The sequence below is a fragment of the Microcaecilia unicolor genome, chromosome 12, assembly GCF_901765095.1.
Source record: "Microcaecilia unicolor chromosome 12, aMicUni1.1, whole genome shotgun sequence".
Classification (NCBI taxonomy): Eukaryota; Metazoa; Chordata; class Amphibia; order Gymnophiona; family Siphonopidae; genus Microcaecilia; species Microcaecilia unicolor.
Window position 1 is genome coordinate 46,830,927 of NC_044042.1, and position 20,451 is coordinate 46,851,377.

Below are 20,451 nucleotides of genomic sequence, written 5' to 3' on the forward strand. Positions count from 1 at the left end.
GCACTACAGTGGACTTCACATAAAAGGTCCCAGGTACACATCTCACTTTACCCCCTTATATTGTATAGTGAGCCCTTCAAAATCCACCAAAAACCTACTGTACCCAACTGCACACTACTACAATAGCCTTTATGGCTGCAGGTGTCACCTATATGTGGGTACAGTTGGTTTTTGGTGGGTTTTGGACAGCTCACACTTTCCATCACGAGTGTAACAGAGTGGGTATAACTGGGTTTCCTTCTCTATAGTGCACTGCACTGACAACTAGGCTACTCCAGGGACCTGCTTGCTGCTCCAATAGAACTGGCCATAACATCTGACACTGTCATAGAGACTGGTATATACTATTTCTTTCACATCTTTGGCCTGTGGGAGGAGCTCAGTGACCACTGGGGGAGTAAGGGGGGTCATACCTTAATCCCTCCAGTGGTCATTTAGGGCACTTTTCACTTGGTCATGATAAAAAAAGGTCTAGACCAAAATGTCTTTTAGTCCTTGACGTCTTTGCTTTGTTCCATTACGCTCATTCCCACCCTCAAAACACCCCCGAATGCCCCCTTGCGATATGGATGCCCTGCATATGAATTGCTTAGAAAATGTCTTAAAAACGGGTTTTGAAAATAGTGATTTGGACGATTTGGCAAAAAAAAAAAAATTCATCTGCCGCTTTGTGTCACGTTTTGAATGTTTTTCTGTTTCAACATGATTTAGTCTCTTTCAGGTGAATTTTTGAAAGAGAAGGGCGCCCATCTTCCGACACAAATCGGGAGATGGGCGTCCTTCTTGCAAGGCCGCCCAAATCAGCATAATCGAAAACCGATTTTGAGTGCCCTCAACTGCTTTCCGTCACGGGGACAACCAAAGTTCACGGGGGCATGTCAGCAGTGTAGCGAAGACGGGACTGGGGTGTGCTTAGGAGATGGGTGTCCTCGACCGATAATGGAAAAAAGAAAGGTGTCCCTGATGAACACTTGGGCGACTTTACTTGGTCCATTTTTTTCACGACCAAGCATCAAAAGGTGTCCGAACTGACCAGATTACCACTGGAGGGAATCGGGGATCACCTCCCCTTACTCCCCAAGTGGTCACTAACCCCTCCCACCCTAAAAAAATCTTTAAAAATACTTTTTTGCCAGCCTCAAATGCCATACTCATACTCAGGTCCATCGCAGCAGTATGCAGGTACCTGAAGCAGTTTTACTGGGTGCAGTGTACTTCAGACAGGCGGACCCAGACCCATCCCCCCCTACCTGTTACACTTGTGGTGGTAAATGTGAGCCCTCCAAACCCCACCACAAACCCACTGTACCCACAAGTAGGTGCCCCCCTTCATCCCTAAGGGCTATGGTAGTGGTGTACAGTTGTGGGGAGTGGGTTTGGGGAGAGGTTTGGGGGGGTTTAGCACCGAAGGTAAGGGAATTATGCACCTGGGAGCTTTTTCTGAAGTCCACTGCAGTGCCCCCTAGGGTGCCCGGTTGGTGTCCTGGCATGGCTTACAGCCCACCTCTTTGCTACTGCTTTCGACTCCTAACCATGACTCTCTTACTCAACACCCTCACTTATCACCCCTACCACTGCAATTTCCCCACCCCTAGCTGTTTGTTCGTCTGTCCAATTTAGTTTGTAAGCTCTGTTGAGCAGGGACTGTCTTTTCATGTTAATTTGTACAGTGCTGCGTAAGTCTAGTAGCACTATAGAAATGTTTAATAGTAGTAGTAGTAGTAGCATGTCAGGGGGACCAGTGCACTACGAATACTGGCTCCTCCTACGACCAAATGGCTTGGATTTGGTCATTTATGAGATGGGCGTCCTTAGTTTCCATTATCGCCGAAAATCGGGGACGACCATCTCTAAGGACAACCATCTCTAAGGTCGACCTAAATTTCGCGATTTGGGCGTCCCCGACCGTATTATCGAAACGAAAGATGGATGCCTATGTTGTTTTGATAATACAGGTTTCCCCGCCCCTTTGCTGGGACATCCTGCGAGGACATCCTCAGGAAAACTTGGGCTCCCCTTTTGATTATGTCCCTCCAAGGCACTCTTTTTCAAAAGAGAAAAACATCTTAAAAGCGGCAATAAGCGGCAGGTGGATGTTTTCACAGGAAAACATCTAACTCACGATTTTCAAAACTTAGATTTGAGACAGATTTCTCCACAGTTTGTCTAAATCACAGGGAGGCGTGTTGGGGGCATGTTTTAGGCAGTCCCAGAATTTGGATGTTTTTCAGGGATAATGGAACAAGATAAAACGTCTAGGGTAAAAATTGGGATGTTTTTATCTGGACTTGTTTCAATCATGACTAAGTCACAAAAAGATGCCCTAACTAACCAGCTGATCACTGGAGGGATTAAGGCATGACCCCCCTTCTTAATCCCCCAATGGTCATTGACTATCTCCCACCCCCTAAAGATGTGACAGTGACAGTAATACCAGGCTCTGTGACGGCTTTAGATATTGTGGTCATTCCTATTAGAGCAGCAAGCTGGTCCTAGGAATAGGCTAGTGGTCAGTACAGTGCACTGTAGAGAAATAGACCCAGGTCCATATCCCACTCTAACTAATACACTTGTGGTGGAAATTGTGAGCACTCCAAAACCCACAAACTACCTACTGTGCCTATAGATAGGAGACACCTGCAGACCAGGGGCGTAGCCAGACTTCGGCGGGAGGGGGATCCAGAGCCTGAGGTGAGGGGGCACATTTTAGACCCCCGCCAGTCGAAGACCTCTTCAGCACCGGTCTGCGGGCTGATACGTTGTTGCTGCAGCTGATGTGGAAGGATTCTGTTTCTGTGTGAGTCATCCTGATGTCCTGCAGGTTCGGGTTGGCGGCGGTGGAAAGGGGGGGTCAAAAGGGGCGGCGGGGGGGGGCCAGGGCCAAATCTGGGGGGCCCATGCCCCCATGGCCCCACGTAGCTATGCCCCTGCTGCACACCTGAGGGATTTTGTAGTCGTGAACAGCTGGGTACAGTAGATTTTTAGGTGTTCCTGTCTGGATGTCTCAACGCCACCTGAAATTAAATATGACCAAAACCGAGCAACTCATTTTCCCCCCCAAACCCACCTCCCCGCTCCCCTCATTTTCTATTTCTGTTGATGGCTCTCTCATTCTCCCTGTCTCCTCAGCTCGAAACCTTGGGGTCATCTTTGACTCTTCTCTCTCCTTCTCTGCTCATATCCAGCAGATTGCCAAGACCTGTTGTTTCTTTCTTTACAACATCCGTAAAATCCACCCCTTTCTTTCCGAGCACTCTACCAAAACCCTCATCCACACCCTTGTCACCTCTCGTTTAGACTACTGCAATCTGCTTCTTGCTGGCCTCCCACTTAGTCACCTCTCCCCCCTCCAGTCGGTTCAAAACTCTGCTGCCCGTCTCGTCTTCCGCCAGGGTCGCTTTACTCATACTACCCCTCTCCTCAAGACCCTTCACTGGCTCCCTATCCATTTTCGCATCCTGTTCAAACTTCTTCTACTAACCTATAAATGTACTCACTCTGCTGCTCCCCAGTATCTCTCCACACTCGTCCTTCCCTACACCCCTTCCCGTGCACTCCGCTCCATGGATAAATCCTTCTTATCTGTTCCCTTCTCCACTACTGCCAACTCCAGACTTCGCGCCTTCTGTCTCGCTGCACCCTACGCCTGGAATAAACTTCCTGAGCCCTACGTCTTGCCCCATCCTTGGCCACCTTTAAATCTAGACTGAAAGCCCACCTCTTTAACATTGCTTTTGACTCGTAACCACTTGTAACCACTCGCCTCCACCTACCCTCCTCTCTTCCTTCCCGTTCACATTAATTGATTTGATTTGCTTACTTTATTTGTTTTTTTGCTATTAGATTGTAAGCTCTTTGAGCAGGGACTGTCTTTCTTCTATGTTTGTGCAGCGCTGCATATGCCTTGTAGAGCTATAGAAATGCTAAATAGTAGTAGTAGTAGTAGCTCACAACATAAAATCAGGGTGTTAAGGTGGGATTTCTACCTGGGTTCCTTTATGTGAAGTCCACTGCACTGACCACTAGACTGCCCCTTTGATCTGCTGGGATGTCTTTATGGCCAGTTTACTAGGACTGGTGCCACACAGCCTTCCCTGTGGCTTGGTTTTGTTTGTTTTTCTGTATGACTTTTTTTTTTAATGGTACCTAAAAAAATACATACTGAGCACAAATACGTCTGGAAAATAGCAAGTTTTCAAAACAACAACCAAAAAATTGACATTTTTCCATTTCAAAAGTTGCTATGTTCAGGATGAGAATTTTAGAGATTTTCAGCAAAACATCTACAGTTGGTCTTGGAAGTCCTATATCGAAAATGCCCCCTCTACATCTCCCACAGTCAGATACAGATAAACATCAAAAAGATACATTCTCTTGGTACTTTTAAATTAACATTGCTTTCCTGACCCTCCATGGATCCTCTTCCTTAGACTAACACATACAAGGACTTTCTAAATCAGAAAACCCATCTCATTTCAGGTGGCACAACATATATTTATATCCTAAACAAAAATATTTTCAATACCCATCCCAATGTATTCTGGTATTTGTAGTTCTCCAGACTGACCTGTGACATCCTGACATTGATGCTTCATAAATTGTTACTTGTTTGGTACTGAAATGTCAAGTCTCTTCTTTAGTTGTGCAAGATGCTACAGGCAAAATCCTAAAATTGATTCTTTGGCATTCACTATTCTGACAGGATTTAAAAAAAAAAAAAAACCTGAAGAAACAAAGGAGAAATAACAGAACAAATCAACTCTAATGGTCTAATTCAAAGTGGGAATTGATCTGGTTCAGATTGCTGTTTCATGATCCTGCAAGTCAGATTGATTCCAAATTTATGCTGTAAAGGTGAATCATTTCAGCACATTAGTACTCTGCCTCTCCAGCGGAAACAGATGGTATTGTTATTAACTTGTTTATGGGACTGAACAATGCGATTGATTCTTCTTTTTTAAGGCCAAAAAACAAAACATGATGGGGACTTTATAGGCCCAGTCCTTCTGGGATTGCTAGATAAGTGTACATCAGCTAAACCAGAGATGTGATGGGAAAATGTTCACTTGACGATGCTGTGTGTACGAGTAGTACTGACTTTCTAATTTATAAAGCTATGTCATAGGGCACATGGAGGATATTCTTACCTACTACTTTGATAGTGTACCTTTAAAAACTTGCATGCACAGCACTGAAGTAATGAGTGCTAACTTTCGAATTAATGTGTGTAAAATTGATTTCGCTCATCAACATGCATTAAATATTTTTAACAGGAATGTATAAAAAATAAAAAAATTAACATACAAAAATCAGGAATAATAATGAACAATCCAAAACCAACCTGAAAACACTTCATCTGGGTGCATTCCCATTAACTAGTGAAAGTAATAATTTTGAAAGTAAAAGGCCAGTAGTCTTCCCATCTGTATATTATGGTAAGTAAGTATAATGAGCATGTAAATGTGTGTGCTTTGGTTCTAGAATTGCCCCATTCGCAAGTGTGCATGTAAATTCTAGTCTTTTGCATGCATGAAAGAAACAATCCAGCTGCGCACTGTTCTGTTAGTACATGAGTCTTCAATGGCATGTACTTTGCAGGTGGTAGTTCACACGGGAGGAGTTTGGGCCAGTGTGGGTGGGGCACACATGTGCATAAATTCTAGAATACTATGATTTACTTGCATGCTTTCCCAATCTAGGTGCTGCACCTACACTAGGGGGTCCTTTTACTATGCCACAGAAAAAAATGGCCTGTGGTAGTGTAGGTGCATGTATTGGGTGCACGCCGGGCCAGTTTTACCGCATCTATAAAAAATGGCGCTTTTTTAATGGGACAGGAAAAGGGCCTGCAGTAGAAATGAAACCAGCGTACGCCCCAAACCGGCCTGAGCCCTTAACGCCACCCATTGATCTAGCGGTAAAGGCTCATGCGCTACACATGTGGTGATCGGTCAGCACATGCCAAGTGCCGATTACCGCCAGAACCGGTGCACATAGGAGGAAATAAATAAATAATTCATCTACATATCATGGGCACACGCCAAATCTGAAATTACTGCCGGGAGGGTGCGCTGGCCTGGTGGTAGTTTCTGCATGCTCTTACAGCCTACCACAGCTTAGTAAATGGGCCCCTAGGTTCTGTAGCTGGCTAAGGACTCACGCCTACAAACATTCATGTGTGTTCGACCTGTTATGCTAGCATTCTAAAAAGAAAAGTAGGTGTCTATTTTTCTTGACAGAAGTTTCCAAGTTTATTAAAATCTTAAAATACTGCCTAATAAGGAATCTGTCAAGATGGATTACAATAGTGCATAAAATTTAGTAAACACAAAGAGAGAAAAGAAATACCTTAATAAAGAGGAAAGCAAAAAAGAAAGTATCTATGAAGTAGAACCAAACATGGGGCTAAGTACCAAACACATCTGTAAAGAGAAAAATTTTCAATCCTGATTTGAACTTATCTAGTGAATTTTCTAGAAGAAGATATTGTGGAAGAGAGTTCCAAAGAGAAGGAGCTCTAAATAGGTGAACTTCTATAGAAGCACCTTCTTTATGCTTTTCCTTCCCAACTTCTACACTTCACCATGTGGAATTTCTTGTTTACCATTTTTAAATAACACTGATTTTATATTATGTCAAATAACATGTTTTTGGGTAAAGGCACAGTTTAAGTATAATGATAAAGAGAGTTTTATTCCATGTGCTCTTTCCTTGTACCCAGGTGGAACATTATCTCTTTTACCCAACTGAAGAAAAGGATGCCGCCACTTTTGTAGAGAAGGCTAGACGATATTTAATATAAACAGTGTATTTACAATTTTTCTGCATAGCTCAATGGGCTATTGCAGGAAGCATTTCTTGATAAACAATATACAAGCCAGAATGAATGATCAAAACAAAGCAATGTAAAGCAAAGAAATCAGGATGCTATATGCAGACAAAGAAATCAGAGACAGACAAAGAAAAAATTCAAAATGCTTGCTACGTCTTTGTTTCCCTCTAGTTTTATACCGGGCCTCTGACTAATTCTCTCATACAACATTCCTGTGCAAGTCTCTGAATACCACAAACTGTTAATCATGTGCAGAACATCTGCTTTCACTTACTGCTCCCCCTTCTTTCCAGACTTTCTGGAGCCGTGCCTCTGGCTAATGTGGGCCCCATCATGTCCCAGGAGATTTTAGTGTTGAAACTGTTCTTTGAAGCATTCCACTTCCATTTTTTTATGCTTTTATTCAACATTTTTATGCTTTTATTCAACATCCTCCCTTTGAGGACTGATATTCCAGGCCTCAACACATCTGTTTCAGCTCCAGTCTGTTTTCTTACCTCCCTTCTAAATCTCCTCCCCCCTTGTTTGTGGCATTCAGTTTCTGCACGCTTTTTCAATATTTTTGGCTGACATATTAAAGTTCTATTTATTCTGAATTTCAGTTATCATTGTTATTTTAAAAACATCCTGGCACATCTTTGCAAACATGCTAATACATGTTGCATTAAACAGATTCAATTGTACTAGGGTACAAAATTTATATTTCCTTTGAATACAGACAGTGAGCTTCATCAAAGGGGAATACACTGTCATTCATTCTTACTTCTCATTAGTTGATGTGGCATTAAAAATTACACAAATTAAAAGCATAACATTCATTGAATCAGTTGTTACAACATTCTGCATGTAAGTGCACTTTATCGGGGGAATGTGTTCAGTTGTCATACTATTCATCAGACACCAACATGATGTCTGTGGATACTTGTCCATAAGCAAGGCTTGCTTATAAATAGTCTCATTTGTCCAATGAAGGTTTTCATCATCTCTTACACAGGTATTATTGGGATCACAGTCATGGTGCCCACTCAATTTTATCATTGTAGTCCCATATATCATAGCTGGCAAGGACAAGGATGTGGGCACATATGATACAATCAGTCAGATTCAACATCTTGGCCGCTGCAACAAGTCTATTATCATATGTGTTCATTGTCCATTAACAAACAACAACATCCCAATACCATCATGTTTAGGGACATGATGTTTGTTTATTCTTTGTCCATTTCAATGTTATTAATTTGTCGAATATCTGCTAAATGTATCCAAGAAGTATGACCTTCCAGACGGGCAGAGGTCTGAGTAAGGGCCGTGATAGCAAAAGGCCCTACATACACAGGATCCTTCCATGTTTTATGTGTAAAGTTCTTTCGCAGTACTAGATCACCTACTTTAAAAGCACAAACATCATTAGTAGTCCCTGCCTGTGATGCTACATTTGTTCGGATCATATCACTTGTCAGGTTCAACATAGGTTGTAGCTTTTGCCAGTACTGAGCTGTGCTATCAGTACTTGCTGTCTGCATCGGGAAAAAATGACGTCCTGTCTGAATTTGGAATGGGGTCAATTTAGTACGCCCATTAGGTTGGGCCCTTATAACCATCAAAGCTAATGGTAACAAATCAAGCCAGGTATATGGTTTACCTGCTGTTTCCTTGTTTAAAGCCTTCAGTAATACTCTCAATTTAGTTTTTAAAATACCATTGTAGCGTTCCACCAAACCATTGGAGGTGGGGCGATACACTGATACTTTTCTGTGTGTTAAACCCATAATCGTTGCCATTTCTTTCAAAACACTGTTATTAAAATGTGTCCCGTTATCAGAAATTATTCTAGATGGACACCCATGTCTTGGCATAATATGAGTTACCAGGCATTGTACCACTTCATGTGCTGTCTCCCTTTTACATGGAAATGCTTCTACCCACCTTGAAAAAGCATCCACCCAAACTAACAAATACCTTTTTCCCTGCACTGGAACAATCATATCAGTGAAATCCATATACCATTCTTTTGCTGGGCCTTCTGGTATTGGAAGTGTCCCAGGTGATATTTTAGGACCTCGCTTAGGTATGTTAATATTGCATACCATGCAATTCTGCACAACCTGTTGAACCAAGTTATCAATTTTCAAAGTCCAAAATCTTTGCTCAAACTGTTGTTTCATTGTATCTTTATTCCAATGCATGGTTGCATGCCACTCAGCCAATACCTTAATCGCCTGGCTCATTGGCATACAAGGTAATCCTTCTTCTGCATTAAACCATTCACTTCCCAATTTCGTACATCCTCTCTTCAACCATTTTTCACTTTCCTGTCCCTCTGGCTGCCACAATTCAATCTTATCTACATTCGTAAGTGGCCCTTCCTGTGTCTGTCTAGTATTATACAAAATCTTTTCACTTTGCTTAACCACCTCCATTGCTGCTGCATCAGCCATTGCATTACCTAGTGCCTCAAAGGTTGGCTTTTCAGTGTGGGCCGGGGTCCACACAACTGCAGTTTTTCTACCTTCACGTTCCCTTCTTGCCAAAATTTCAAACAGCAATTTCCAATATGTGTAATGTTGTAAATTTTTACCTGCACTGGTTATCATCCCCCTACGCTGCCATTTTAATATATGATACTGTAGTGAACTTGCAACATAACCACTATCAGTATATATAGTGACATTTTGAGTCATATCAGTGTGTTGTAAGGTCGTAATAACGGCTAAAAGTTCAGCATGCTGTGCAGTCTGGTTAGGAGGGGTTTTATATTGTACTTGTATTATCTTTCTTAGATTCTCATCTACCTGCACGCAGGCAAAGCCTGCAACAGTCCTTTCACAAGCTCCATCTGTAAACCATATTAATCCATCAGATAAGGGTTCAAAAGTAAGACAGTGAAATGTAGGGATTTCTATAGTATCGATCTCACCCTCTAGATTGACAGGAAAAAGCAGATCTATCTTATTTCTCTGTTCTTTAGTTAATGGTATTATTCTTATATCTTGTCCTAAAAGTACTGCTTGATATTTTCCAAATCTAGTGGCTGTCAATGCTGTTTGGCTAGGGCTCAACAGTGTTTTAATCGTGTGGTTGGTATGTATTACAATAGGAACAAAAGGCATTTGTGCTCTCCATTTACCTACTGCAGCCACTATAGCTGTCAGTAACTTTGGTATTTCTTTCATTCCCTTTTCCACATGATTAAAAGAGCCTGACAAAAAAGCTACTGGTGCATTTACTTCATTGTTTTGATTAATCATAGCTGCCCAACTATTTCCCATGTCTTTTACCCACAAATGCACAGGTGATTGGATATCTATTACTGCTAACGGTCCTGGAGATAATAAATCCCTCACAATCTTAGCCAGTACCATCTTATCCTGCTCTTCCAATACAATGAGTGTATTCTTTGGTGTAGCTGCGGGCAGTTTCAAATGTTTATACAGTCTCATTACTTTTTGTGAATAATTTGGTATCCATTGTCTGCAGTAATTTAACATTCCCAAAACAGCACGTAACTGGGTAACTGTTTGCGGTACCGGGGTTTCATTTAAAATAGATATAACTTCCGGTATAATGACCTTATGTTCTGCTGAAACATTTTGTCCTAAAAAGGTGACAGTAGACTGAGCTATAACACATTTTTCCCTGTTACATTTATATCCTAACTCTCCTAATAACAAAAATAATTTTGTAGTCCAATCTAGGCATTCTGCTTCAGTCTCAGCAGACAGTAGAATATCATCTACATAGACAAACAATGACACCGTGTCAGGCAATTGACTCCTGAAATCCTTTAAATCCATCATTAGTTGTTTTGAGAATACCGATGGACTATCAGTAAAGCCTTGAGGCATCCTAGTCCACCTGTATGCCTCATTCTGTACTATAAATGACGTCAAATCCCTAGACTCTGGATGAAGAGGTATTGAAAAGAATGCATTAGACAAGTCAATAACAGTGTTATATGCATATATATTCTGGGTATGCAAAAGTGTAGCAGGATTTGCACAAATTGGAAATTGATTTTTTGTAACCTCATTTAGCTCTCTTAAATCATGTACTATCCTTACATTGTTTTCTCCTTTCGGGACCGGAAACAATGGGGTATTGTACGGGGATACTGAAGGTTCAATAATACCACATTTCAATAATTTATCAATGTGTTCCAAGGTTTTGGATACTAATTTAGGTCGTATGGGGTAAGGGTCTTGCTTCGGCCCCTTTGCCCCTTCTATTAATTCTATCTTATGGGGTTTTGCATTTATGGCTAGTCCATATGGTGAATCACTTGTACTCCAAATATGTTGCGGTAATTCTTCCATAACCCTTACTTTATTTTCATTATTCAACTGTTGAACCATGGTGAGCAAACTTGGTAGTTCTTTATTTCCAAAATCTAAACACAATCCTAATTGAGACAATAAGTCTCTACCACACAAATTTACTGGGCAATCAGGTGCCACTAAAAAGGGTACCACAGCCTCCCTTGAACCGTGCGGTTGGCATTCCAAGCGCACCAGAGTCGGTTCCGTTAGCCTTTTTCTTTGTTCTATCCCCGTAAATCCCACTGTTGTTCTATACTGATTTGAAAGCTTAACTCCCAGTGGTTTTGCACACAACACAGAGGTACTCGCCCCTGTATCTATCAAAAATCTCACAGGAGTTCCATATTTGCCAATTGTCAATGTAATAAAGGGTTCCCTTGTGTCTAATCTGAAAATCATTCCCTCCTCCTGACACTGGTCTGCTTCCAGTCAATAGCATTGGTCTGGAGTATTCTGCCAAGTTGGAAAAGCATTTACAGTACCCTGTCTCTGTACTGCAGCCCCTGGTCCCTGTGATTGCATCGCTGGCTGCTGTATTGCAGTCTGCGGGGCACTCACAGGCATCCCTATTACTTGTGGCATCAATCCTTGCTGCGTCTGCATTTGTACTTGGGGCATTCCTGCATTCTGATAACATTCTGAAGCATAGTGACCAAATTGCTGACATCCCCAACATTGTACATGTGCCCTCCTGTTAGGTGATAGTCCTGATCCTTGCATCCCTCGACCTCTACCCCTGCCTCTAACCATGCCTCGTCCCCTTGGTTGGTACGGCCGGCTATATCCCGGTTGTACATAGTAAATGACCTGTGGAGGTGAGGCAGAGGGTGTTACCCAACATTAATAACTTCAACACGAGGCATTGAATCCCAGAGACACATAACCAGGTTTCTGCATTACACTACAGTGTGTTCTTCTTGATCTTACGCGCTACGGCCACTTCTGGCCTGTGTAGAATTATTCTAAGACCCTCTGTCTTGGCAATGTAGTTCTATTGACTGTTTCGAGAAGTCTAGATCTGTTGGTGAAGTCTATATTAGTTGTCCCTTACTGAGCTGCCAGCTGTCTCCGTGTCATTTACGACATGTTGAACTACCACTTGTCTCATTTTAAATTACCTTCTATAGGCATCTGGACTGAAAAAATAATTAGGAGAAATTCCACAGAGGACAGATGAAGAAAAACACAGTGTTGACAGTGTCAATTTTGATTTGACATTAGTTGGCTTTTGATACCCTAGACCAGAAGTTCCAAAACATTGATTTGTGACCCCAAATAGAGTCACCAAATCATTAGCTAGGACTGTGAGTGCATCCACGTGGATTAAAAATTATACAGCTGCTTATGAAGGTGGCATCACCTCCATTAATATTTGTGTTCTTACTGATTTGCAAGCTTCTCCCATAAAATTAGATCAGTTTTTCTCACTACTCATTCCCCTCTCCCCCTGTGCCCAACACAACTCCTCCTGCATTCTCCCCACTCCTTTTTGGTTACCATCTAAGGTTATGTAATTTTTCAAATGGTAGAATGGAAAAAGAATTGGGAAGCTCTGATCTACACTGTTGGGCCTGGCTAGAGCTGTCAGACTTGATAGCATAGTTTATCACTTCTTTTCTTTAATGCATAAAAACAGCTCTACCATTTTCTCCTTGAACATTGAACCTTTATTAACTTATATGGAAAGGAACCTTTCAGTATAATATTTTTCACTATTTTGTTAATATTGCAGAAAGCTACAAATACATGACTTGTTAAATCTGCAGGAAGGAGCTGAATTATTACTGGAGGACTGCTGAGTTCATAGATTAGTTTTGTCTTTACTCTCCTGTTATATAAAGGATCTGTGTTTTTCCAGTTTACAGTTTCCCTTGTTTTTTTCTTCCCTCCCACAGTTTTCCTCCTACCTGTTTTTTCATCAACTTCAGGGGTTCTCAACCCAGTCCTCAGGACCCACATGCAAATTTATCTCATGCATATTCATTGTAGATATCTTGAAAACCGGACTGGGTGGTATGGCCCGAGAACTGGGTTGAGAACCCTTGATCTACAGACATAAGAGTAAAACTGATTTTATACTGCTTCTCCCAGGAATAAGCAATGGATTTTCCCAAGTCCATCTTAATAATAACGTATGGACTTTTAGGAACGTGTCCAAACCTTTTTTAAACTCTGCTAAGCTAATCGCTTTTATCACATTCTCAGGCAACGAATTGCATGTTGTGTGAAGAAATATTTTCTCTGATTTATTTTAAATTTAGCACTTAGTAGCTTCATTGCTTGTGCCCTAGTCCTTGTATTTTTTTAAAAGAGTAAACAAGCGATTCAGATCTACTTTCTCCATTCCAGTCAGGATTTTACAGCCCTCTGTCATATCTGCCCTCAGCCATCTCTTCTCCAAGCTGATGAACCCTGGCTCCTTTAACTTTCCTCACTGGAAAGTCATCCCATCCCCTATATCATTATTTGTCACCCTTTTCTGTACCTTTTCTTATCCCGCTATATCTTTTTAGAGATGTGATGAACAATATGAAATGTTTTTTATTTGTAAACTGTTTTGTTGTTTCTCAAAGTCATTATATGAAACTGTGATTGTAATTTGTCTAGCAATAGTCCCTCTGAAGGTATAGAAAAAGGGCAGGACATGTCTCTCCTAAGCAGCCAAGAGACCTGTGTTATCTTTACCGAGTGCATATATATCACCCATCATTTTTGCCTTCTTAAATAGATCATGGTAACCCCAGGATTAAGCCATCTCTGAACAGAAAGTCAAGGTTTACCCTATAAATCCCAAAATGCTTTATGCCCCAATGTCTGGTAGTATAGCTTAAGCCACTAATAACTGAACACAAGAGATGGCCCCAAGGTCCCGTAGTGGAGCATGTCCTACCAACCATTTAGATTGTAAGCTGTTTTAGCAGGGACTGACTTTTCGTGTATGGTGTACAGCACTTCGTATGCCTTGTAGTGCTATAGAAATGATAAGTAGATAGATAGATAGATAGATAGATAGATAGATAGATAGATAGATAGATAGATAGATAGATAGATCTGAAGACAAGAGACGGCCCTAGGGTCTAGTAGTGGAGTCCATCCTCCGAACACTTAAATATAAGAAACTAGTAAAAAAGGCCCGTTTCTGACACATATGAAACGGGCGCTAGCAAGGTTTTCCTCATAATGTGTATGTTTTGGAGAGTGTATGCGAGAGTGACTGTGTGTGATAGAGAGAGTGAAAGTGCAAGTGTGTGTGTGTGTGTGAGAGAGAGAGTGAGTCTGGGTGTGAGTGTGTCTGTGTGAGAGTGTGTGTGTGAGAATGAGAGTGTGTGCAATTGCGTATGGGAGACACAGTGTGATAGAGAGAGAGAGAGTGTGTTTCACACAGATACAGTGTGTGCGAGAATGAAAGTGTGTGTGAGGCACAGATTGTCTGTGAGACTGAGTGTATGAGACCAAGCGAGTATGTAAGTGACTGTGTGACACATAGAGAGTGAATGTGATACACTGTGAGACATAGAGTGTATGAGAGTGAGAGACAGAAACACATTGTCTGTGGGAGAGAGAGAGAGTGTGTGTGAGAGAGAGAGAGAGAGAGAGAGAGTGTGTGTGTGACAGAGATACCTCCCTCCCTCTCTCTCTATGGTGTCAGGCCCCCCTCTTTCTCTGGTGTCTGAGATTGCTGCCACTGCACCTAAGCAATTGGTGTGCTGGAAGAGAGGAAGAGAGAGAGAGAGTGTGTGTGTGTGGGGTGGGGGGGATGTGTTGGAGGGGTTCAGCTTGGAAGAAGAGGGGTGTGGGGGATTCAGGATGCGCTGCCAGATGAAAGTGAGAGAGTGAGTGTGTGTTTGTGGGGGGGGGTGGGGTTCAGGAAGCAATGGCAGATGACAGAGTGAGGGAGTGTATGTGTGTGTAGGGGGGGCAGGGGGTACAGGAAGCGCTGCCAGATGAGCGAGAGAGTGAGTGTGTGTGTATGGGGTTTCATGAAGCGCTGCCAGTTGAGAGAGAGTGAGTGTGTGTGTGTGGGGGGGGGGGTAGGGGGGGTTCAGGTAGCGCTGCCAGATGAGAGATAGAGTGAGTGCGTGTGTGTGGGGGGTTTCTGGAAGCGCTGCCAGATGAGAGTGTGGGTGTGTGTGTTTTGGGGGTGTGGGGGGTGTGTTGGGGGGGTTCAGCTTGGAAAAAGAGGGGTGTGGGTGGTTCAGGAAGCGCTGCCAGATGAGTGAGAGTGTGTGTGTGGGGGGGGGGCCGGTTTTTAAAGTTTTGCCAGATGATAGTGAGTGTTTGTGGCGTGTGTTCAGGAAGCACTGGCAGATGAGAGAGTGAGTGAGTGTGTGTGTAGGGGGGGGGGGTTCAGGAAGCGGGGCTAAATGAGAGTGAGTGAGTAAGTGTATGTGTGTGTTGGGGGGGGTTCAGGTACGGCTGCCAGATTAGTGAGTGACTGTGTGTGGGGGGGGGGGGGTGGCAGGGGTTTCAGGAAGCACTGCCAGATGAGACAGAGTGATTGTGTGGGGGTGGGGTGCGTGGAGGGGGGGTTCAGGAAGCGTTGGCAGATGAGATTTTGTGAGAGTGTGTATGTTGGAGGGGTGTGGGGGGGGGGTGTTGGGTGGTTCAGTTTGGAAGAAGAGGGGTGTGTGGGGGGTCTGGAAGCGCTGCCAGATGAGTGTGGGGGTGGTTTATCAAGCATTTGCAGATGAGAGTGAGTTTGTGTGTGTGGGGGGGGGGGGGGGGTTCAGGTAGCGCTGCCAGATGAGAGAGTGTGTGTGTGTGTGTGTGTGTGTGTGTGTGTGGTGGTGGTGGGGTGGTTCAGGAAGTGTGGCTAAATGAGAGTGAGTGAGTGTGTGTGTGTGTGTGAGGGGGGGGGGTTCAGGAACAGCTGCCAGATTAGTGAGTGACTGTGTGTGGGTGTGGCAGGGGTTTTAGGAAGCGCTGCCAGATGAGAGTGAGTGTGTGTGTGTGTGTGTGGTGGTGGTGGGGTGGTTCAGGAAGTGTGGCTAAATGAGAGTGAGTGTGTGTGTGTGTGTGGGGGGGGGGGGGTCAGCAACAGCTGCCAGATTAGTGAGTGACTGTGTGTGGGTGTGGCAGGGGTTTTAGGAAGCGCTGCCAGATGAGAGTGAGTGTGTGTGTGTGTGTGTATATGTGTGTGTGTGTACGTGGTTTCTGGAAGCGCTGCCATATGAGACAGAGTGTGTGTGTGTGTGTGAGGGGGGTTCAGGATGCGCTGGCAGATGAGATTTTTAGAGAGAGAGTGTGTGTGTTGGAGGGTTGTGGGGGGTGTGTTGTGGTGTTCAACTTGGATGAAGAGGGGTGTGGGGGGGGTCTGGTAGCGCTGCCAGATGAGTGAGTGAGTGAGTGTGTGGGGGCAGGGGTTTGTGGAAGCGGTGCTTTGAAGATGAGTGAAGGAAGCGCTGCTAGATTGCAGGGGTTTGTTTTTTTGCCTTCACTGCCTCCTCCGCGCGATGTCCCCCCCCCCGCCGCCGCCGCCATCCCACCCAGCACGATAGTCCCGCTGCCGCCACCATCCCACCCACCGTTGCGTAGTGTTGCTGGCGGGGGACACGAAACCCCGCCAGCATAAGTCCTGTCTTCAGACTCCGGCGTGATCTTCAGCATTGCTAGCCTCTGCTGGGCGGGGTTATGTGCGTCTGACGTCCTGTACGTGCATTACGTCAGACGCACAGAAGCCCTGCCTGCAGAGGCTAGTAATGCTGAAGATCACGCCGGAGTCTGAAAACAGGACTTATGCTGGCGGGGTTTCGTGTCCCCCGCCAGCAAAGGTACGCGACGCTGGGTGGCTTGGGGGGGGGGTGTTGCACCTCCTGTTTTTTGTGGGATTTCTTTTCTTCTGTTGAGGTTTGTTGGTTGTTTTGGGGGGGGTGGGGCGTTGCGCGAGGGGGGCGGGGGTGTTGGACCTCGGTCATTCTCTGGCGGGGCTCCATTTTATCTATGTAGCTTTTGGGTAGTTTTCTAGGTTGGTAGCCAGCGTTTCCTTGGCAGGGGGAGGAGTAGGGAAACACGCTCCGCGTGTTTCCCTACTCCTCCCCCTTCCTTGATGCGGTCCCTTCTTTCATTTTTCTGTTGGTTTTCCGCCCTCGACGTCATGACGTTTGATGCGAGGGCGGGGCAGCAAGTCGTTCAGTGGCTTCACCACCACGAACTTACGAACCGTTCTGGGAGTCTGAGTGACTTCAGAACGTTGTCCTCAGAACGTTGAGGGTGCGTTTTATTATATTAGATGGCCATAGAGCCATTGTTGGGGTGGATAGCTAAAACAAAAGACACCAGAAGCTGTCACAGGTAGAGGGGAAAGAGAGAGGAAGAGGCAGGGGACAAATGCTGCAGTTGACAAATACTGTCTAGCAGTCACAGGTCAGAGACATGAAAGTAAACATTTTCTTTGGTTTCTTGCACATCCTTTTTTTTAGAAGTCAGTTAGGGCCTCTGTCTTTATGCACAGGGGGATGAAGCTGTTAGTTGACTGTAATAGAAATGAAACAGAGTGACAATGAGGACAATGGGAAAATAAAGAAAGAAATGATAGAAGTTCGAAACAAAATGGAAAAGAACATGAGAAATGTTTTCATTGCAAGCTAGTAACTTACTCAGCTAGGAACTAACGCTGCCTTGAACTGGAAGTGCTCTTCAGCCTTTTCAAAGTGTTCATGGCCTGATGTCATTCAACCACTCTGCCTTTGAAACACCATATCACTGATCTACCTTTCAGAAATACCAAATGAAGGCATCATGATCTTTTATTTGGAAACATATCAGGACACCATCTGATGCTGTGTGAAATATTTCTCTACGTTATAAGATTCTAGTCACTGTACTTGTTACAAGTCATTTCAAGTTTGGTTTAAGACTGTAGCCTCAAATTGTATGAAGTATGGTGGAAGCGGATAGTCCTAAGCTATTTAGGGTGCCTTGATCATTTCCATTGCAGGTTAACACTGCAGAGCCATGAGGGATTTGGGTCATGGAAATGATCTTTCTCCTGAAACTCACAGGCACTCACATAACAACAACAAAAAATGAGCAGAGGCCCTCTGATCCCCCTCTCTGGTCTCAAACCCCATCCCTTCTTGTCCTGATCCCCCTCTTCCCTCTGACTATGAGACTCCAAGCCCCCCTCCTATGACTATGCAAACACCCCACCACCACCCATCCCCCCCGGGGCCTATTTTCAATCCTTAGTAGTTCAATGGGGGGAGGGAGTGGAAGCAGGAGCAAAGCCCACTCGCTCCTGCCCCTAAAGACTGCCTGTCCAAAATGGCTGCCCTGACCTATCCTGCTTGTTGGAGGGTGAGGGGATGTTTGCATGGTGGAGGGAGAGGGGGGCTTGGAGTCTCAGTCAGGAGGAGGGGAGATCAGAACCAGAAGGGAGGGGATCTGGGTCTAGAGGAGGGGATCAGATGGCCTGTGTTCATTTTTTTCATTATGTGGATCCCATCCGATATTCAGCCGGGGCCCGCATAACTGTCTTATAAGGGCCCTGGCTGAATATCAGCTGGCACCCGCATAAGCTCCAGTGGCTAGCATTCAAACAATTAGTTTTGGATATTCAGAGCCAGTACTTGCATGTAGCCTGGCACTGAATATTCAGGGCTAATTTAGCCAGCTACGGTCAGTGTTTAAAAAAATCACTGACTGCCACCGGCTGAACATTCGAACATGTATTTTCATCTATCACACTTCTACTGTCCTGTGCCTTATTTATCTCATCCTACAATAACTACAGTCGACTGAAAGTATTGACTCTGTTAATAATTTATTTCATTTTCTCAATGAGATCTTTATTTGTTATGATGAAATGTAAACAATGGTGTGTGAATCATTTGCTAAAGAAAGTAAAGAAAGGCCTCGGTCAACGTCTTATACTGTAAGCTTGAAAAGTAATGTGTCACTAGCCTTTGTTCTACCATTCGTCACTCTCTTCTCCAAGAGTACCTTGGCATTTTATTCCAAATTCACCTCTTCCTATCAGTAATAAGGGATTGCAGGAGCCACCATTGAGATTTATTCATTACACAGTACTGACTTCTATACTGCCCTGAAAAGCCAAAACACAGTAACTGTTGAGAATGTAAATATGAGAAAAGTCCAAAAGATCTGATCTCTTTGAATAAATTCTCATGATGTAATTCTTAAGCAAAAAATAATACAGTACTGTGTTCTGGAGTAATATATCGCCCATTTATCCAGAGATACTCTGTTTTAGACCTTTGCTACAGGCTTGAAAATGCATCCAAATGTTCAATGGTTTCCACCTTCCTGGACATCTGAGACTTGGTGCAAGTAGGCAACAATTCAAGACATATCTGAAAGCTCACTGCTTTATGAAGGCCTTCCATGAGGGATAACTATGGACTTTTTTCTAAACAGTTATCCTAAAGACTGGAAATGTTTTTGTAAGAATATCAATGGGGCGAATGTTATGATGCACTGTATTTGATGAATTTATGGGGGGGGGGGGGGGTTATGTAACCCACTTTGGTTTAAAGCAGGGTATAAATATGAAAAATAAATAAAAATATTAAGAAATACACAGTAATTACAGGATATCTAGTGAGTTAGCGTAGGTTCTGACAGAAATCTGAGTTACTGTGACCTTTCTTTGCTATTTTTGGGACACAGACCATAGAAGTTTACTTAGCGCTGTCCTTACGCTTTAATTGTAACCACAGAAAGGTGGTATATCAAATCCCATCCCGTTTCCTTTGCATCACAACTACAGTAATTGCTATCCCAGTCTATCCGATCTGTCTTACCATATACAGGGCATAGACTGGCACTGGTCTTTGTTCCCCACAGCTGGGTAGCTTTCAAAGCACCACTCCTGCCCATCATAACACATCTACCAATATAATAGTTCTAAATCATACCAGTTTCTTCATACAACATCACTTTCGCAAAATGACAGGTATTTAGCTAATGCAAAATTATAACTAGTACTCCTGTAAATTAATACAAAGGAAATGCCCTCAGATTAATCCAATCAGTCATATAGTATTCACCAGGAGACCCCTCAAAGGTGAATGTATATGGAAATCTATATTACCGGGTCATTTCCAACTACCACACCAAAATTCAATAAACAGTGTTAGTATCCAAAAACAAAATCAAAATCATTCATACAAGAAGCAATGATACAATAAAGAACAACTATATATAGACGGGAGCACTGAAAAATTACATCTTATAGTGCATTGTGAGTCAGAGTAATTTTTTCAAGCCCTCCAAACAGCGAGTTTTTTTCTCTCACAAACTCTCTTATCGATGCCCCCTCATAAATTATAAAAATCGCCCGAC